Source organism: Rhinoderma darwinii, chromosome 2 (assembly GCF_050947455.1).
Source record: "Rhinoderma darwinii isolate aRhiDar2 chromosome 2, aRhiDar2.hap1, whole genome shotgun sequence".
Lineage (NCBI taxonomy): Eukaryota > Metazoa > Chordata > Amphibia > Anura > Rhinodermatidae > Rhinoderma > Rhinoderma darwinii.
Window position 1 is genome coordinate 295,907,206 of NC_134688.1, and position 17,817 is coordinate 295,925,022.

General features: G+C 45.4%; 1 protein-coding gene across 2 annotated transcripts in view; it reads right to left on the reverse strand.

The window, feature by feature from the left end:
* The window catches only part of CUEDC1 (CUE domain containing 1), a 197,138-nt gene extending 184,352 nt beyond the window's left edge, over nt 1-12,786 (reverse strand). The window contains exon 1 of one of the 2 annotated variants that reach the window (XM_075853480.1): nt 12,669-12,786. The gene's annotated coding sequence lies outside the window, so the exon portion shown is untranslated. Of the gene's footprint in view, nt 1-12,555 lie in introns of both variants that reach the window. The other variant, XM_075853479.1, reaches the window with a different exon arrangement.
* Nucleotides 12,787-17,817: the final 5,031 nt, after the last annotated feature.

The window sequence follows — 17,817 nt, forward strand, 5'->3', positions numbered from 1 at the left end:
CCGGACGTCCATGCCGGAAGCAGATGGCTCCGGTCACGGAATAGCGGCCGAGCTGCAGTAATGCAGCTATGCACCTATTCTAGTGAATAGGAGCAGAGCTGCAGTTCTGCAGCACGGCCGCTATGCAATGTACGGAGTCAACTGCTTCCGGCTCCATACACTGCATACTGTGCAATGACATCCAGTGCCCGGAGACAGCCGATCGGTGCAGGGTCCAGGTGTCGGACTCCCACGGATGGTACATTGATGACCTATCCGATGGATAGGTCATCAGTTTTCCAGTAGTGGACAGCCCCTTTAAGGAAAAGAAGAAAAACTGGGTGGAAGAGCAGCATCTCTCCACTCAGGTACAGTACATTCAGACCCGGAGGTAAGGGCTAACTCAGAAAGAAAAACTAAAAGGGCCAGAGCAGCATCTTCTCTAACTTGAATAGAGTTGGCCCACCTTCAGTGAAATCAGATACGGTAGTTTGAGCATACAAATCCTTTAGCTATTTAGTTTAGTTATTCACCACAGGTAGACTATCATTGTGACTGTGTCACAAGGTCTGCAACATCATCAGAAAGAGGAACACACAACGAACTTCAGATGCTTCGTGTATGCTTGGCAGGGTGAACAGTCCCTACAAAGTTAAGCTCCCAGAGATGGCCAATAACAGGATCCTCTGGTTTTACAGAATTACATAGAAATTCCAGATATCCATTCCCCTATTGTGCCAGTAGTTGACCCAGTACTATTATTTACTAGTACCTCAGTGTCTACCGATAGCACTGACCAGAATTTAAGGAATGTCGTTTAAAATTGCAGATGAAGCTGGACCCCTTTTGTTAATGCTAACAAAAGCAGAGCAAGAGGGAGACATAAGTAATGAAGTGATTGCTAAAACACCTATTCCTTCCAAAGTGGTGTTGCTAAAAGCTGCTGTGACTAACATAAGAAGGGCATGCACCAAAAAATTACGAATTCCCTAATCTAGCGTCGTCAAACCTTTTTTGGCCCTAAGTTTATACAGGGGAGAAGGGAAGATACAAGTCACAGAGATCTTTTGAAGATTTCATAAAGTCAACACCTTATTACAAAAAACCCTTTCCGTCAGAGGGACGGAACTTTAGGTCCCAGGATCAAACCCAGTCGGGGACATTTTAGAAGACCATACAACAGAGGCACAAGCTCCAGCATAGCTAGAGGAAGCACTTCAAGAACATTCACTACCCACAGATTCCAGTCAGGTAAGCAAATTAAACTTTTGGTTACTTCACAAGCATATTTAACTCATTCCCGACATTTGACGTATCCATACGTCAAAGTCGGGTAGGGGGAAGTATGGAACGGGCTCATGGAGTGTTTGTTACAGCCGACACTTCAGAGTAACGAGCGGCATCACGCTCGAGTGCGATCCCGCTCGTTTAACTCGTTGCAAAGAGGGGGCGACCCCCTCTAACAGCTCATCGCGCCCCCAACACAACGCAATCGCGGGTGGGCGATGGTTGCTATGGCTGCCTGGGGGCCTAATGAAGGCCCCCAGGTCCGCGATCTTTGTGCACCTATTAAGCCCTGCCTCAGGCAGGGCTTAATAGATGCCGGTCAGAATCACGATATACTGCAATACATTAGTATTGCAGTATATCATGCAAGCAATCGAACGATCGCTGGTTGAAGTCCCCTAGGGGGACAAATGGAAAAAAAATATTAAAATGAGTTAAATAAAAGGGGGGTTTTTTTATGTTAAAAAAAAAACAAAAAACCCTTTTCCTATTTTCCTCCTAGAGCTTAGTACAAAAAATAAAATAAAAACATAATTGGTATCGCCGTGTCCGTAAAAGTCTGAACTATTACAATATATCATTATTTAACCCGCACGGTGAACTATTTTTTGGTCACCTAATCTCCCACAAAAAATGAAATAAAAAGTGATCAAATGTACACCAAAATGGTATTATTAAAAACGACAGCTTATCCCGTAAAAAGTAAGTCCTCATACCACTTAATCGACGGAAAAATAAAAAAAACTTATGGCTCTTGGAATTTGGCGACACAAAATAAATTTTCTTTTTTACACTTAGGTTTTTACTTGTAAAAGTAGTAAAATATAGAAAAAAAAACTATATATTTGGTATCGCCGTAATCGTATTGACCCACAGAATAAAAGTTAACATGTAGTTTTAATTGCACAGGGAATTCCGTAAAAACGAAGCGCCAAAAAAAATGGAGGAATCGTGTTTTTGTTTTATTTTCTATCCCACAAATAAAATGTTTCCCGTTTCCTAGTACATTATATGGCAAAATAAATGGTGCTATGAAAAACTACAACTCGTCCCACAAAAACCAAGCCCTCATAGGACTATAGCGACGGAAAAATAAAGACGTTATGGCTTTTAGAATGTGGGGAGGAAAAAACTAAAATGAAAATCTGAAAAAGGGCTGAGACGGGAAGGGGTTAAATGTTTGGGAGACTTTCGCTATAGACTGTTGTGATAGTCTGAATCACAACGGTCCTTGGACACAAGTGGTTTTCAATTATTCATCCCAGAGAAGTAATGGACGGACCAAAGTGAATTAATAAAGTCAGTAATGGTAGCAGGGGGAACTTTCCCAAGAGGCCTGGCAAGACTAATTGGGAAAATATTTGCAACGCAACCTGGTCTCAAGCGAGCCCCGACACAATGCAAACTGATGCAGGTGTGGTTAAGAGAGGTCCTCAGAGATGTGGAACGCCAACATAACACTTTCAAAAAGAGTAAGAGGGGAGTTAGCGATCATCCTGCAACTACGGGATAATGTTCCACGCTAGATCTCCCCTTCTCCACCAAACTAACATCTGATGCCTCCTTGCTTGTATGGGGGGGGGGCATTTTCTGACAAACACAGCAGTAAGTGGTATCTGGACAGAAGCTACACATAAACATACTAGAGCTAAGAGCGGCAAGATTAGGTTGCCAGGCAGCAGTCAGTCCTGATCCAGAATGGACAGCAGGACTGCAGTTGCATACATCAACAGAATGGGAGGAACAAAATCAAGGAACTTATGTGCAAATGCGTTAGAGTTTTGTAATTGGGCTCGAGAGAGGCATAGAATTGACAGTACATTTTGTTCCAGGACATACAAACAAAGTAGCAATTTCCAAACATTAGCAACAGTAACTCTGAAGTACTCTCAAGACTTGATTTTTTTTTCAGACATTTGGCAATAGGGAGATAGATCTGTTCACTTCAAGGACAGCTAAGATAGCTAAAGTTGTAGTGAGAATTTGGTCCCTGAGAGCATTGATGGATGCTCTATCCTTTCCGTGGAGAGGCCTGAAGAATCTTTAGTCTCCGCTCACCCAACAATTCTTCCACAAGTATGGCCATCCAAGTCCCGATACTGAATATTTTACTTGAAGGTGAAGAATAAAATAGCATTGGGGGATGACATTGGAATGTTTCCAGGAAAGGATCTTTCAAAGTCCACCAGAACTATGGGCAGCATTAGTTTTTGGCAATTAAGTTTTGCTCAGACATAGCTTCCAAAACTTTGAAAATCGATAGGTTCTGCCCTCAGTATCATCAGTCCAGACTTCCCGACTAAGGCCCCATGCACATGACCGTAAAATCGCTCCCGTAATTACGGGCCCATTAATTTCTATGGCCGACAGACACTTTCCCGTATGTTTACGGAAGGGTGTCTGTGCCATAGAAAATGTCCGAAAAAAATAGGACATGTCCTATTTTTTTATTTTACGGACCGTGCTCTAATATTTTATAATGGGAGCACGCCCGTAAAAACGGCCGGCTGCCCGCGGCCGTCCGTGCCCATGGAGCCTAACACAATTTACTTATGGTTGTTAAGAGGTGCTTTAGCAACTCGACCAAGTGGTCCCAAATACGCCACAACATGTTATATAGAATCTCTTCTGAAATACCTAAGTAACCTATTAAATCAGAGTTAACTCTGAGGGTATGTTCACACGGCCTATATTTGGCCGTTTTTCGGGGCGTAAAGGCCGAAAAATCGGAAGCAGAACGCCTCCAAACATCTGCCCATTGATTTCAATGGGAAAACTGCGTTCTGTTCCGACGGAGCGTTTTTTGCTGCGTTTTTTTTAAGCGTAAAAAAACGGCCACGAAAAAGTGCAGGACACTTCTTGGGACGTTTTTGTAGCCGTTTTCCATAGACTATTGGAAAAAAACTCCAAAAACGGCTGTAAAAACCGCAGCGAAAATCGCGAGTGGCACAAAAAACTTCTGAAAATCAGGAGCGGTTTTCTCTTGAAAACAGCTCCGTATTTTGAGATGTTTTTGACTCTGCGTGTGAACATACCCTGAGAATGATGGGTATGTCTCTTAGCGCTAGCTTTGGCTGCAAGAACAATGAAATGAACATGATTAATATCAATGAACCCTGGTTAAACACCAAAGAGTGTGTTATCCTAAAAGGAAGAACGTCACATATTCAGAATACGGTAGAGATAGACTTAATAAAAAGACCCTCAAGATCGGTCACTTTGTGTGATTACAATTCTTCACGAGTATTTAGATAAAAACATTTATGATTAGAAATAACATAACAAATCTTTTTGTTACTTCAAGGCAACCTATAAGGCAGCCAACACGGTCAGAGGGTGGATTCTTTTTGCCATGAAATATGCAGGTGTAAGAAAATAAAGCGGTTATCCAAGAGTTGGACAAACTAAACTAGATGAAGGAAATGTTGGCCTTAGCGGTGATGCTAGAAGGCACATCATCGTTGTAGGAATATAAACAAAAGAGCGGTAGTTACTGCTGGAGTATCGGGGGATTCAACAGTAGAGTAAAGCCTCATTCACACGACAGGGTCCCGACCGAGGCAGAGTGTCGGCCGATTTTTCCCGGCCGGTTTGCATTCGTTCCGGGCCGGGCATATCTGGACAGTGACATCAGGGGCAACTCCTGAAGGGGAATCCCCATGTGACCGGTGATTCCACTTCACGAAAATCCCCTGTGGTCTGTGTCCATTTATGGACACTGAACGTTACTGGCTTCGCCTGGTGTGGAATCCCAGGTCACAGAGTGTTCGGGAATTCCGCTTCAGGAGTTTCCCCTGATGTCACTGTCCAGATATGAACAGAGACATCAAGCGCTCTGTCCAGGAGCGGAATCCCCGAACACACGGGGATTCCGCTCCTTCAGGGAGCTAAAGTGGGGCTAGCACATAGCAGAGCAGGGAGATACCTCTGCTATAGTGGCGTCGCTACAGCAGTAGCAGCCGCTGCTTGCGGTGCAATCGGCCATGGGAGGTGTCGCCGGGCCAGGGCACTTTTAAAACAAACAGGGGAAGGGAGCCAGCGCAGTTCTCCCTTCCACCTGCTGTACACCCGGGCCCTGCCACACAGTGTAGAAACTTACCTCCAACGTACAGCCATTCGTCCGAATGGCATAAACTCCTCCTCCTGACATGCACTCTGCGCTGTGAGGAGAGAGCGAGCGACGGTAGACACAGCCGTCACTCGTGACACATTCCGGTGATGGCCGTGTATTACCCGGCCCCATAGACTTCTATGTGGGCCGGGTGAACGGCCGAAAATAAGGCATGTCCCATTTTTTGACGGCCGGTTTTCCCGGCCCGTCAAAAAAACAAACAAAAAATAAAAACAAAACGGTCGTGTGAATAGCCCCATTAGGGGTCTATTGTTCCTACTGCAGCCGGGTGACAGCCGTTTTATGAACAGTCGTCACCTGGCCGGGAAACCCTGTCGTGTGAATAAGGGCTAATGCTTGGGTTTTGTTTGTTTTTAACATTACTTGCAGCTCGTTTTATTTCTTCAACTAAAGGGATACCCCTGTACTCTATACTAAAAGCAGCCAGATGGTCATCACAAAGGACATTTGTATAACATTATTAGCGACCTTCTGAAAGAGAATGAGTTTGATTTATGAGAGCTACCACCAGGTGCGTGCTAATCTACCCATCAGCGGGTGCTGGGTGCTGCCTCCCAAAGAACAAAACAGAGTTTGCAGTAATCCATGACCTGCAAACTGCACTTAATATAGTTTTTAACACACCAATACTATAAAACATATACATTTTATTGACTACAAAAACATAAAGTACATAATACAATCAAAGAGGATTGCCACAGGGTGATAGATGGAAGCCAGACAGTGGCAAATATAGACGTATTCAAAAAATATATTTGATATATCAAAGGGTAAATACACAGACAGGGGGAAAACATGACAACCGTTATAGATCAACAAGGTAAGGCTTCATTTACATCTGCGTCAGGGTCCAGTTCTGACGTTTCGTCAGAGCTTCCCATCAGAACGGAACCCGTAGGTTTCCGTTCGCATCACCATTGTTTTCAATGGTGACAGATCCAGTGTCAGTGGTTTCCGTTTGTTTCAGTTGTGCAAGGGTTCCGTCGTTTAGCAGCTTGCACAAAGATACATATGTAGCGGTCATATATACATGATAGCAGCTTACCCAAATAAAAGGTACATATGTAATGATCATATATGCATAGTAACAGCAAACCCAAGCAAAAGTACATATGTAATAGTCATGTATGCATAGTAGCAGCTTACCCATGAGATAGTAACTGGCTGTCTAGCGTCACACCCCGACGGCGTTTCGGCTAAAAGCCTTCGTCGTTGTGCCACTTCATGTCCGTGGTCATGTGACCGTCTCGTCCATGGGCTACAGCACTATACATGTATCTATAATGTAACAACATACAGACAACACCATCTCTATGACAACTAATTTTGTATTCTTCAAAACACCCTTTGTGTACAGCTAGTTTATTAAGCTGGATTTGAGGCTCTTTCATTTCTCACTTAGTTCCCACTTTTGACCAGAAATATACTTTCTCAAAAACGGAACAGGATCCCAAAAACGTTTTATGTAAACATAAAACCAGAGTGTCATCATGATGCCCGCTGCGCAAAAATCACGCAGCCACGCATCATATGCTGATGCCACACAGACTTTTTGTGCACACAAAATGCAGCGTTTTTTGCGCGCGCAAAACGGACATGTCCGTGTGAATAAGGCCTTAATTTGTAGGCCTAGGCCCAGGGGAGACCCGAGTCTTTTTAGGCTAGGGACCCATCTGTAGAGGTCACCTTGTCATAGCAAATTGACTCACAAAATTTGATCAAAATGTGCACTAGGAACCTCTCTTTTATTTATATAGTAAATATAGCAGTAATGCAATATGAAATAACCTAAGGCCTCATTCACACGGCAGGGTTTCCCGGCCGGGTGCCGGCCGTTCATAAATCGGCCGGCACCCGGCTGCATTAGGAATAATATACTCCTAATGGGGCTATTCACACGGCCGATTTTTTGACGGCCGGGAAAACCGCCCGTCAAAAAATAGGACATGCTCTATTTTCGCCCGGGTACCCGGCCGCCCGGCTCCCATAGAAGTCTATGGGGCCGGGTAATACCCGGCCATCACCGGGATGTGTCCCGAGTGACGGCCGGGTTTTCCGGCTCTTGCGCTCTATCTCCTCCTCCTCACAGCGCAGAGTGCATGTGAGGAGGAGGAGTTGATGCCATTCTGACGAATGGCATCGCTGTACACGGTGTGGCAGGGCCGGGGTGTACAGCAGGTGGAGGGAGCGCTGCGCTGGCTCCCTTCTCCTGCTTGTTAAAAGCGCCCTGGCCCGGCGACACCTTTGATGGCGCCGCTAGCAGCTGCAGCAGCTGCTGCGGCTGCTACTACTGTAGCGACGCCACTATAGCAGAGCGGGGAGGTATCTCCCCGCTCTGCTATGTGCTAGCCGCACTTAGCTCCTTGAAGGAGCGGAATCCCCGTGTGTTCGGGGATTCCGCTCCTGGACAGAGCGCTTGATGTCTCTGTCCATATCTGGGCAGTGACATCAGGGGAAACTCCAGAAGCGGAATCCCCGAACACATGGGGATTCCCCTTCAGGAGTTGCCGATGATGTCACTGTCCGGATCTGCCCGGCCCGGCACGGATGCATTACTTTATGCAAACCGGCCGGGCAGAATGGCCGATTTTACCGGCCGGCACTCGGGCTCGGACGCGACCCGGTCGTGTGAATCCCGCCTAACCCATACATTCAACATCTGCTTAACCCCTTAGTGACCAGCCCATTTTAGGCCCTAATGACCAAGCTATTTTATTCGTTTTTCTATAGTCGCATTCAAAGAGATATAACTTTTTTATTTTTTCGTCTACATAGCTGTATGAGGACTTGTTTTTTGCGGGATTAGTTGTACTTTTTAATAGCACCATTTTTGGGTACATATAATTTTTTTATTAACTTTTATTAACTTTTTTGGGGGGGGGGGGATTATAAAAAAAACTGAAATTCCACCATTGTTCTATGCGTTTTTAAATTGACGCCGTTCACTGTGCGGCGTAAATAACATGTTACCTTTATTCTATGGGTCGGTACGATTATGGCGATACCACATATGTAGAGGTTTTTTATGTTTTACGACTTTTGCACAATAAAAACACTTTTGAACTAAAATTATTTGGTTTTGCATCGTCGCTTTCCAAGAGCCGTAATTTTTTTATTTTTTCATCAATGTAGTGATTTTTTGGGCTTGTTTTCTGCGGGACGAGACGTAGTTTTGATTGGTACTGTTTTGGGGTGCATGGATCTTATTGATTCATTTTTATTATGACTTTTTTGGGGGGCAATGGAACAAATTGCAATTTCGCCATCGTTTTTTGCGTTTTTTTTTTATTTTTACGGTGTTCACCTTGCGGTTTAAATTACATATTAACTTTATTAATGGAGTCATTACGGTCGCGGCGATACCATATATGTGTACTTTTATTTATTTTTTACACTTTTACTAAATAAAACCACTTTTTATGGAAAAAAATTGATTTTTTTACTGTAATTTTTATTAATAATCTTTATTTCACATTTATTATTTATTTCATTAGTCCCACTAGGGGACTTTATAGCAGCGATCAGAAGATCGCACAGTAATGCTCTGGTATACCAGAGCATTATTGCCTGTCAGTGTAAATCTGACAGGCAATCTATTAGGACGTGCCTCCGGAACGTCCTAACTGGAATATGTCCAGGGCAGACCTGGGGGCTTTTATCAAGCCCCCGGGCTGCCATGACACCCCATCGGAGACCCGCGATTGCATTTGCGGGCCGCCGATGGGTGACAGAGGGAGCTCACTCCCTCTGTAAACAAGCTAAATCCCGCGGTCGCTATTGACGGCGGCATTTAACGGGTTAAACGGCCGCGATCGAAGTAAACTTCGATCGCGGGCGTTGGAGCAGGAGCTCAGCTGTCATCAGACAGCTGAGCCCCGGCTCCAGCCTGCACGGGAGACCCGTGCAGGACTTAGACTAGGCGAACGTGAAAAGGTGTGCGCAGCCTAGCCTAAGGCCCCTTAGTGACTCATGTGAAAAAGGCGTATTGTTGGTCACTAAGGGGTTAAATCTTAGTGCTCGCAGAGTGCTGCTGTATCCTTGTGCTTGTTTTCTTTGCAGTCACAACACAAGTGCACCTGCATATTTATTTCAATTTGTTAAGGCCCTTGTACACGGACCAATGATCTGGTTGATCAGCGCTCTTAGTGTATGTTCACACACAGTGTTTTCAGGCGTATTTCGGCGCGTTTACGCCACAAAAAACGCCGGAAAAAAACGGAAGCTGAACGCCTACAAACATCTGCCCAATGAAATCAATGGGAAAAACAGCATTTAGTTCATACGGGGCGTCTTTTTACGCCGCTGTTTTAAAAAACGGAGCGTAAAAAGACGCTCCGTAAAAAGAAGCAGCATGTCACTTCTCGAGGCGTTTTTTGGAGCTGATTTTCCATTAGCGTTTTTGTACTAGTTTTTTGGAGCGGAAACTGCTCCGCGAAACTCGTCAAAAACCGCCTGAAAATGCCTCCCATTGGTTTCAATGGGAGGCGGACGAGTTTATTTACCGAGAGCGGAAAAACTGCGTTGCGGTAAAAAGAAGCGACATGACCTATCTTGAGGCAGTTTCCACCTCCAAAACCTCCTTCAATCAGTCTGAAACGGGAAAAAAACGCCTCGACGAGTGTTTTGACGAGTTTTTATCAAACCACTGTGCAAAAAACGTCTGGAGCAGTTTTTGCAGGAGGAATTTTCCTCCTGCAAAAAACTCAGTGTGAACACAGCCAAACAGTATGAAAAATGCCTCAATAAAAGCCTGAAAAGAAGCTCCAAATTAAAAGAAGCTTAATTTTCAGCTTCAAAAACGCCTGAAAATCAGAAGTGGTTTTCTCTTAAAACAGCTCCGTATTTTCAGACGTTTTTTGTAAAGTGTGTGAACATACCCTTATGGAGGTGCTGACCAACTTTGTTTTATTGCATGTGTAAGGCCTCATGCACACGACCGTAGCCATGTGCACGGCCGTAATTTTCAGGTAGGACGGCCGCGGAGTGTCAACCGCGGGCCGCCCACAAATCGCGGGCTGTGCATGTGGCCACGTGCGTTAATTTCTATGAGCCTGGACCGCACAAAACACGGCCGTAATAAGACATGTCCGTTCTTTTTGCGGTCCAGGCTCCTGGGCCATGCACGGACCGTGGAAAACACGTTTGTGTCCATGGGGCCTAAGGCTGCCTGTATACCTTCAATACCGGTTGGCCAGCACTTGTTCAGCCAACAGAGTGAGCATGTTTAATTCAATAAGGAAAGGGGAAACGCTGCTGCCAGACACATCTGGCACAGCTTACGTTAATGGCACAGCACAGTAACCTGATGGAAGAAAAGCTCAGGGACTCATTGCATTTTAGAGCTCAGTTAAGTCGTAAGGTATGTGTCTGTCAACATGTTTGTCGACTGTTTCCTAAAATAACCAGCAGAGCGGTGACTGTGGCTCTGGTATATAATAAAGGCTGTAACGCAGGGCTAGCAGAAGATACGGTATGAAGGTTTACAAAGTTACTCAACTTTTTATGTAGATTAGTACTACATCTAAACTATAAAAAAGGAGATGAAATGTGGACTAAGGGAGCTTTATGAAAACTGGTGCAAAGGAAAAGAGGAGCAACCAATCAAGTTGCTGCTTTTATTTTCCAAAAGGCCTATAAAAAAAAATTTAAAGTTGAATCTGATTGGTTTCTATTCAGAACGACTCCACTTTTCCTTTACACCCATTTTGTGTACAGGGAGCAATAAGGCCCTGTTCACACTGAGTATTTTGACGAGCTTTTTGGAGCGGAAACCTCTCCGCAAAACTTGTCAAAAACTGGCCGAAAATGCCTCCCATTGATTTCAATGGGAGGCGGGGGCGGTCTTCTCCCGCAAGCGGTAAAACCGCCTCGTGGGAGAAAGAAGGGACATGCCCTATCTTCGCGCGTTTACGCCTCTGACTTCCCATTGACATCAATGGGAGGTAGAGAAAGCGTATTTCGCAGTTTTTTGCCCCTAGGACTCAATGGCCGCGGGAGAAAAACGTGGCGAAAAACGCGGCAACGACATGCAGGAAGGACAAACTCTGCATCAAAATCCCAAACGGAACTTTGAGGCAGAATTTTCCTCCTGCAAAAAACTGTGTGAACGAGGCCTAAGGGTATGTGCACACGACCTATTTTCAGGCGTAATGGAGGCGTTTTACGCCTCGAATTACGCCTGAAAAGGCGGCTCCAATACGTCGGCAAACATCTGCCCATTGCTTGCAATGGGTCTTACGATGTTCTGTGCCGACGAGCTGTCATTTTACGCGTCGCTGTCAAAAGACGGCACGTAAAATTTACGCCCGCGTCAAAGTAGTGCAGGACACTTCTTGGGACGTAATTGGAGCTGTTTTTCATTGACTCCAATGGAGAACAGCTCTAATTACATCCGTAAAAGACGCCGCGAAAAACGCGTGAATTTCTCCAGAAAACAGCTCCGTAATTTCAGACGTATTTGGCGTGGTCGTGTGCACTAACCCTTACCAGTAAAATGCTCCCATAACAAATAAATTAACCATCCTCAAAAATGGCATAGGACACAACCAAAGATGTACCATTCCTTCCTGGCATTACATGGGCATACAACACAAATGGTCATCATTCATAAACGTGAAGCCCCTTCCTAGCACGATTCGGGTATGACACAACTGGGCATCATTCATACATGGAAAGCACCTTCCTGATATGTGCAGAAAAACTTCTGTATATGAACATCCACTAATAAAAATACTATTTTTATATTCTTCACCCCGGTAAAGAAGTCACCGGAGATAAACTTAAAAAGTATTCTGAAGAGCAGTTTCTGGAACATATATATCGGACTTCTTATTCCGCGGATTTGGTGATTCCTGTCAGAGGTAAAATGATGCACAGTAACCACAACATAAACTACTTTCTAGAGAAAGCCTCCTCAACAAGAAGCGGCAGCCGCTCGGAGACTTGCTCATTCACACAGCATGCTAGCCTAGATAGTAAGCCTTCAGCCACGCCAGGAAGAAAGAGCCTGGAGGCAGCAGGAGCAGATAGGCCTCTCTATTAGCAGCACCGGCCATTAACGTCAGCCGCGTTCCCGGGCTGCGCGATCACTGTCTCCTCTCATCCTTCCTATGCAGCTCCCTGTGACAACATGAAAACAGACAAGCGGATGTACCCACCGGATCTTGGCAAGGACGGCCAGCCGACAGCACCAGCTGCTACAAGAGGACAGACTGCCCCAGCTCCAAGTGAAGCGCGCAAGTAATCCAGCCCACTGTGAATGGGGTTTTACCTCAGACTTCCAGTATAACAAATTGAGTCAGGGGTATCCTGGATGTGGTAGTCTCTCTCCTTCACAGAGAAAACTGTGAGTAAGGCGGCGGAGCCCTAGCGGAGGTGACGGGAACTGCAGGTTATTGCTGAGTCCCACTCAAGAAAGGAGGGAGACCCGGGAAGACGACACAAGTACCTCACACAGATTTATGACGCGCTTTCCGGCTCTGGATGTTTTATAATCATGTATCACTTATTTATATGATGAAGTTATGAATGTAAAGTGGCAGCATATGAAATGTGAAAAATCCAGCTGTACAAAGTAGTATTTTCAGAAATGTCTCACAATTTATATGTTTATCTGCAACATTTCAAACACCTTTTACAAATATGTTACATAAGTATGGACTTTCCACTTCCAGTTTCTGAATATTAGAGCTCATGTTGGGATCTGCTGATAAGTATGGGCAGCTTTAAAAACAAAAAACAACGACAAAGGGACAAAGGGGTTTTCCAGAGAGAGAAGATTGATACCTAGAGCCAGGGGCGTAACTAGGAAAGACTGGGCCCCATAGCAAACTTTTTAGCGCCATACAGCCCCCTCCTTGTATATAGTGCTATACAGCCCCCTGTATACAGCCCCCCTGTATATAGCACCATACAGCCCCCCTGTATATAGCGCCATACAGCCCCACTGTAGATAGCGCCATACAGCCCCCTCCCTGTATAAAGCGCCATACAGCCCCTTCCCTGTATATAGTGCCATACAGCTCCCCTGTATATAGTACCATACAGCCCCCTCTCTGGATTTAGCCATACAGCCCCCTCCCTGTATATAGCGCCATACAGCCCCCTCCCTGTATATAGCGCCATACTACTCCCCTGTATATAGCACCATACAGCCCCCTGTATAAATCACCATACACCCTCCCTGTATAAAGCACCATACACCCTCCCTGTATAAAGCACCATACACCCTCCCTGTATAAAGCACCATACACCCTCCCTGTATATAGCAACATACAGCCCCCCTGTATATATCAACATACAGCTCCCCTGTATATATCAACCTACAGCACCCTGTATATAGCAACATACAGCTCCCTGTATATAGCAACATACAGCCCCCTGTATATAGTAATATACAGCCCCCTGTATATAGCAACATACAGCCCCCTGTAGATAACACCATACAGCCCCCCTCCCCTGTAGATAATGCCATACAGCCCCAACACCCCCCCCCCCCCCCCCAAAAACGGCAGCTCAATAAAAATGAAAGGAGCTCTGGTCACGGGCCCCCTCATGCCACGGGCTCCGTAGCAGCCGCTATGGCTGCTACAGCGGTAGTTACGCCACTGCCTAGAGCATGCTACGTTTGGCAAAAAAAACAACACTGACCACAAAATTGCCACAAATCAAAACTCAGTTGTGTCTATTGCATTTGATATTTTACTATAGACTTTAATGTAACATTGGCCGCACTTAAAACTGCATGAAAAAAGCCACAAAAAACGCACAAAAACGCTGCAAAATGCTGTGTCTGAATTCAGCCTAAAAGGGTACTAATTTATTTATTTTTTTCCTTCAGATGCATTCTTATCCTGCATTGGCGGCATGTGAACGTAACCACGCAAACATGCAGTGGCCAATGGTCACATGATTTTGCCGGTAACGCTGTGGTATTGCCAGCAAAATCGTGCAGCCACTGGCCATCGCATGAAAATGAACCCTAAGGCCTCATGCCCACTTCAGTTTTTTTCTTCAGGGTGCTAGCCGTTTTTCTGATGGCTAGCACACTGACCCATTAATTTCAATGGGGCCATGCACACTTCAGTTTTTTTGACGGTCCCGTTGCTCCGTTCCGATCCAAAGTAGAGCATGTCCTACTTTGGTCCGAGAATCCGTGACCGTGAGGCACATGGAAGGCATCCGTGTGTGACGGAGCCGTTGCCTAGCAACCACCAGGCGGGCAGAAAAACATTAGAAAAATATTACACTAATCGGCAGCCACTTGTCTCTATCAATAACTGATAGAGAAAAGAGGCTGCTGATTAAAAATAAAATAAAAAGCATTTCATACTTACCCAGTTGTTGTCTTGGTGACGAGTCCCTCTTCTTCCTCCAGTCCGACCTTCTTTTGTGCCGCTGCAGCCTTCTGACGTCATCCTGACGTGCGTGACCGCCACTACAGCCTGTGATTGGCTGCAGCGGCGACATGGATTGAACGTCATCGCTGGAGGCCGGACAGGAGGAATGTAAGTATGAACTTATTTTTTATTTTTATTATTACATTAAAATTGTATTTTCCGTGCGCCAAGCATGGTACTGTCAAGGTTGCTGAAAGCGTTACCGCCAATCAGTACAGCCCATTAACTCTTTCAGCACTCTGGACAGTACCATGCTCGGCGCACGGAAACGGAAACACGGGAAATCACACGGCCGCTAAAACGCGTTCACGGACCCGTAAAAAGCGGCCGTGAAAACGGTGACGTAAGTGTGCACGAGGCCTAATAAGTAAAGTCATGGAAAAAAAATAGTGACTTCGTAATATCAACTATTTTCTCTTTGCAAATGGGAGTATACCGTCAAGCGGTACAGTTTGTAACTTTCGTGTAGCATGCACCATTTTCATTCAAGTGCTCTGAGCTCTCTTTCTCCTCTGAATACAGTGCATGCTGGTGGATGAATATGGTTCAGTTACTGAGTGAGCCTGGCATGGTTAAGCCATGATTATTTTCTCAAGGAACCCTTCATGACAGCACCACAGGAGGTAGGCCTCGAATAAGAACAGGAAAAAGCAATAGAGGTTAAATAGCCCCTCCTCACCATTCCTCCTCAGTGTTTTTTCCTGTCCCGATCGGGCAACAAAAGGATAATACCGTCTCTAGGCTGGTAGCAGGGATGGCTAGTGATGACTAAAAGATCCACCAGGCAGCGGAAGTTTTTGGTCTTACCTGCTTCCTTCAGCTGCTCATGTTCTCTCCTGGGTCGAAACCTGTGACAACCTCTCCTGTGCCGCTCCGGTAAAGCAGAGGTTGGTGGTGGCTGTGGTACACTTCAAAGCTCCCTAGCCATGCTACTTCCATGATAGGAAATATCGATGACTCCTCTAGGCCTAGCGTGTGTTCCTCTGCGAAACGCACGGCGCGTCATCACTTAAGATTGGCATTGTGACGCATTTCCGGTTATAGGAGCATTATACTGTTTGGGGGCAACTATCGTGGAATTATCCTGTGGGGGCAGCTATGGGGTCAATAAACTGTGTGGGGGGCACTAAAACGTATTATACTGTGTGGGGGCAGCTACAGGGGCAATATACTGTGTGGCAGCAGCTATGGGGTCAATATACTGTGTGGGGGGCACTAAAGGATCATTATACTGTGTTGGGGCAGTTATATGGGCATTATATTGAGTGGGGACAGCTATAGGGGCATTTTATTGTGTGGAGGCAGCTATAGGGGCATTATACTGTGCGGGGGCAGCTATGGGAGCATTATACTGTGTAAGGAAACTATAGGGGCATTATCCTGTGGGGGCAGCTATGGGGGCATTATACTATGGGGGGGCACTAAGGGGTTATTATACTGTGCAGGGGCAGTTTTATGGGCATTATAGTGTGTGGGTAGGCACTATAGGGGCATTATACTGTGTGGGGACAGCTATAAGGGCATTATACTACGTAGGGGCAACTATGGAGGCATTATACTGTGTGGGGAGGCACTGTAGGGGCATTATAGTGTGTGGGGAGGCACTAGATGGGCATAATACTGTGTTGGGGCAGCTATAAGGGCATTATATTTTGTGGGGTCCACTAAGTGGTCATTATACTGGGTTGGGGCCCACTCAGCTGTGTTTCACACCCCTGTTCTAAACCCCTAGTTACACCTCTGTTGGCCACTAATGGATGGTCAGGTCACATGAGCAGCCATAGTCAGGCCTCAGCGACGCACAGCAGCAGGATACCTTGAGACCGCCCACTTCCCACGCCTACACAATTTCCTACACTTATGTCTCGAATGGAGCGAAGTACCGGCATCTTAACTATGATGTTGACATACATCAGACGAAATAAGGCTAAGTACGGTAGTGGGGGGTCCCAAACAGAAGTCTAGGCTCAAAGTGGGTCCCGGCCTCAAAAAAGTTTGGGAACCACTGATCTAATGCATTCTGCAGGGCAAATTCGGGAAGGTCTTGGAAAAAGGGTCACATAACCCACCATCAGCAGTCATAGTCGGGCCTCAGCGGCGCACAGTGGCAGGATACCATGATCCCGCCCAATCCCCCGCCCGCACAATTGTTGTTTTTGATGTTGCAGGGACTTATTTTTTAAATGGAGCTAAGCAACGGCTTCTAACGATGAATGATGTTGACATACATCAGATGAAATGGACCTCTGCCTTAGTACAAATGAATATCGGCGCTACCTACGTAGCCAGATCCATGTTTAGATGGCTGGACTAACTAGAGGTTCACCTCAAAAAAGGCACTCCTACGGAAGACATTATTACATCAATTCCAATTCTCTATAAGGTTTTTTGGCAGATGCCTCTGCTGAAGCCATAAAAATTGCTTCTAGAGCGGGAGTACTTTCCAATACTACAAGAAGAGCCTTGTGGTTAAAAATGTGGTCTGCGGATTTGTTATCATAAAATAAACTATTTGCCATACCCTTTCAGGGAGAATATTTGTTCGGCCCGGATATGGAAGCCATTTTTGAAAAGGCATCCGACAAAAAGAAAACCGTTCCTGAACTTAAAGGGAATGTGTCGCAAATTAAACCTTTTTTTTAAGTGTCGTTACTTATTTCTATTATATTTTTTAAGTTTTTTGCTGTATTTATTTTTTTCCGTATGGTGGAAAGTATTAAAAATTAAATAATAATTTGACATGTTTTCCAATGTTGGCCACCAGGGGGAGCACTTCCCAGAATTACAGCAATGTGAATAAGGCAAAGCAACCTGACTCCCAGCTGCTGTAAATGTGGGAGGGAACAAGCCAGGTAAAGGTGTCTTCAAATTGCTAAGCAGTGTCCGGCAGCCATATTGGGTGTGATTCTGCAGCTGGAAGAAGTTATAGGACACACCAAAAGGCTAAGTGTATGTTCACATGCTTACTAAACAAAGGGAAAACAGCTCCTGATTTTCAGCCATTTTTTAATCAAACTCTCG